Source organism: Citrus sinensis, chromosome 8, assembly GCF_022201045.2.
Source record: "Citrus sinensis cultivar Valencia sweet orange chromosome 8, DVS_A1.0, whole genome shotgun sequence".
NCBI lineage: Eukaryota > Viridiplantae > Streptophyta > Magnoliopsida > Sapindales > Rutaceae > Citrus > Citrus sinensis.
The window spans coordinates 19,424,335-19,428,815 of record NC_068563.1 but is presented as its reverse complement, the minus strand read 5'-3'; positions in this window follow the sequence as shown (position 1 = coordinate 19,428,815).

Genomic DNA, 4,481 nt, shown 5'->3' with positions numbered 1-4,481 from the left:
CAAAGTAGGTGCAGATGGGAAACATAGGCTTAGATTATGGCATGTGTTTAGAGATGTTGGTCATTTTAGGGAGATATTGCATAAGGTGATGGTTAGGAAAAGGTTTGCCATTAAAACAGCATATAGTGAGCCAAGACGATTCGTAGGTACTTGTAAAGAAGCTGACTGTCCATAGTACGTGTCTGGTGCAAAATTGAATGATGGGACTGGTTTTATATTACAAGAATACAACAAAAAACACGAGTGTAGCCTTACTAACAAGACAATGAAAGTTACCTCTGCTTGGGTTGCTTCGAAAATAAAGGGTTAGGTTGCTGTTGACCCAAATGTTAAGATTGATATTTTGAATAATCATGTGCAAGAGACTTATGGTTTAAAGATTGGGAAGATGACACTGTATAGAGCTAGAGCAAAGGAAGACTTGAGGTATTTGGGGATCATTCGAGGGGATTTAAAAAATTATTTGACTACACTGCTGCCATTCACAAAGCTGATCCAGGAGCAGTATGCAAGGTGTTATGTGATCCTATTTCTATTCTTAATAAGGTATTATTCCAGAGGTTTTTTGTTGCCTTTCCAGTACAAAAAATACATATCTTAATGGTTGTAGACCTTTTATTGGAGTAGATGGATGTCACTTGAAAGGTAAGTACGGTGGAGTGTTATTAGCCACTGTTGGCATGGATGGTAATAATGGAATTGTTTGCTTAGCGCTATGTGTTTGCGAGATTAAGAATGCAGAGACATGGGGATAGTTTATGGAGAACTTGAATAGTTATTTAGATGATGGAAGATAGGTCACTTTCATTAATGATGGACAAAAGAGGCTAATTAATACAATTTCAAACATATGGCCCACTACCTATCATAAGGCGTGTTCTAGGCATGTTTATACTAATTTTTCCAAGTCGTTAATTGGTGCATAGCTAAAACAATTGTTTTGGAAAGCTGCCAAGAGCAATAACAAGCATGATTTTGATGAGGCAATGGCAGAGATCAAAGCTGAAAAAGAAGTTGTATTTGAGTGGTTGGAACGAGAACTACATAGTTATAATTGGTCAATGCACACATATGACAGAAATTGCATGGTAGATCGTACAGATAACAATGCCTCAGAGTGCTTCAACAACTGGATATTACCTTACCGAGACAGACCTTGCTTGACAATGCTTGAAGAAATAAGGAGTAGACTTATGAAACGGTTTACAAAAAGAAGAAATGAGGCAACCACTTGAAAAAAACAGTTGACCCCTAAGATTTTGAAAGAGTTGGACAAAAAAAATAAGATTGCACAGGAAATGATTGTACAAACTTCTGGTGATCTTAATTTTCAAGTCATGGATAGAGCCTACAATCCACCTAGGAGGTTTGTTGTGAAGCTAGAATCTAGAACATGTGATTGTGGTTATTGGGAAATTGTCGGCCTCCCTTGTCTACATGCTATGGCTGCGATGGGATATGCAAGACATAATGTTCAGGAGTATATTCCAGCCTGCTTTAGTAGACATGCTTACCTTAGCACATATTCAGTGATGTTCAGCCCCTTTCCAGATCAGTATACATGGGAGCCTATAAGAAGACTATTGATTGACCCACCAATTGTTGAAAAAAAGATTAAAAGGCCCAAAAAAAATCCAGAAAAAAGTAGCAAATGAGCCTCAGAAAGAGAAAAGAAAATTCTTTGTCATTTGCTCATTTTGTGGTGGTTTTAATCACAACATGAGATCCTGTCCATTAAGCCATCTATTGCCAGGGCAAATAAAGCGAGGAGCAATTATTTTCAGGTATATTTAATACATTATTATTATTATTTATTATGTTTATCATTGTTTATTATATGTATTGAAATGCGAGTTATGCAACCCAAGAGAGGGGGTGAATTGAGATTTTAAAATTTATGCAATACAATTCGCACAACAATTTAATATATTGCTTTAATCAAATGAAAACAATAAATTCAATTAAGCACAATATTAAAAGAGTAAGGGAAGAGAAAACAAACACAAGGATTTTTACGTGGTTCAGCTATCCCCGCCTACGTCCACGCCTCCAAGCTCACCCGGCTTGAGGATTTCACTATCCAAGCCTCCCAATGCTTCAAATGTTTACAATTAACTTCTAAGGTGTCAATGAACTTTATAACAAGAGATTATATCCCCAATCTCTTCACCACAAGTGTTTCCCACACTTGTACACTCACAATTTGATGAGAAAAGAAAATTACAACAAAAACTCTCTTTAAGAGTGGATATGCAACTAATAGCTCAACAATGATTCAATCAATGATGATTTGCGTTTTGGAAGCTCAATATATGTTGTATGATCTTATATTTGCGTGCATTAGTCCTTAGAATGAAGTTTGAGTTGAGTTTTTATAGTGAAAGCCCAAAAACTAGCCGTTATAGACAAATTCCCGTGCTCAAGCGGTTAGCCGCTTGATTATCCGGCTAGCCGCTCAGGAACAGTGATATTACCGTTATTTTTGAATTTTGCTATAGTAACAATGTTAACTAAAATTACACTTTGACCCAAAACTTTCTATAATTATACTATGGCCCAAAATGTTATAAAACTTTGCAAATATGTCTAATTTCAGAACTCCCTAAGAATAGTTGTCTTTCCCAAACTTTTTAAAATTATGATATGGCCCCAAAGATTTTATTATGTCGCACAAAGGTCCTTTTCAACATAATACCCATATTTTTCAAAGTTCTCAAAACCTTTCACTTTAGTCCAAAATATTCATAAATTATAGTATGGCCCAAAACATTTCAAATGTTTGTAAAAACGTCCAACTCTAAAATTTAATACTTATTAAAATTAAAGATTTCAAAACTTAGCATTTAAGTCGAAATTACTCAAATCCACAAAATACTTTACTTTATAAAAATAAAACCTTTTAGTTTATGACAAGTAGTTAATTAAATTAATCCTCTTGAGCTTCTCAAATGCTAAATCATGCATCAATTAAATCATACCGGCTTTACAAGAATTTATCGCACTAATTTGTTTGTTGAGCTCTAAACTATATTCTTGACGTCACCATTGTCCGTTGAGTGTCTTTAATCTTGATTTCACTTGATTCACTTGCATAAATATTATCCTTAAAAAACTAGTGAAAATGTGAAATACAATATTTATAAAATTACTTAATACACTTGTTTGTTATCATCAAAATTACATTATGTATAGTCCTTTAGGCTAACAATCTCCCCATTTTTTATAATGACAAACATATCATGTATTTTGACATTTATACTCCCCCTTAATACATGGCATATATAATTAAACATATAAATCAAATTCAAAACAAAAACTCCCCCTGAATATTTGATTTATGATAATTTGTAAGCTCCCCCTTAATATTTCAAAACCATGCATAAATACTTGAAATACAAAATACGTATTACATGTCTTCATATTCAAAATACATGACTTCTCCCCCTTCATCATCAAAATTACTAGAAATTCATGCGAAGATTGATAATATGTCAATGGTTAATCAAGAAACATATAATAACCAAACATCCAATTAACCATAAAATGATCATGAACCATCATGCCAAAATTATATTGTATGCTCCCCCTAAATATATGGCCAATTAAAAAATTTAACCAAAATGATATTATCAAAAAAAACATATCATATTTATCTCCCCCTTTCATAAAAAAATAGATAGATGTAATCGAAACAAGAGCATAAAAAATAATTCGATAAAGATATTACCAATTTTGTGCGAGCAAAAATTTCAGCAGAGTCTCTGCTTAAAAATGAACAAATCCTTAAATACATAACATGGTTAAAAACACTTCTATATAAGATTAAACAATTATAACAAACCAACAACTCCATTAATTCATCAATCAACACACATATAATCATCAATCATCAAAAGTACTATAAATTCATGCTTATACCAAAAAGGATATCTCAATGATTAATCAAGAAACGTATAAAAATTAAGCATGCAATTAACTAAATAGTCATATTCATTCTAAGAATTCAGAAAATATCATCCAAATATAAATTATCCAAATATTAAACAACCATCATCCGTAATCCACAATTAAAACAATTATGCATATGAAAATGTAGGCGCATAATATAATGAGGAACCATGGTAATTTAAAATACCCAAAATGCACAAATTCAGTTTTGTAAAATAATGAGTGAAATGGATTATTTTAAACCGATTATATTGATCCGAGAGATGATTTAAGATAATGGATGATGTTGATTGGATCAAAAGTGGACTAAAAAGAGATTAAATATGCAATTTCGAGTGTAACAAAAATTGAGTGAAATGGATTTGTTTGAGCCAAGAAAATCAATCCTAGAGATAAAAGAAGCTAATATATGATGTAGATTGGATCAAAAATGGGCTAAAGGAAGCTTGGGAATGTAGAGAGAGAAACGGGTAGAGTTAGGTTTTTTTATTTTGGGTTTTTTGTGGAGAGTTGATGAAATGAAGTTTTGAGAG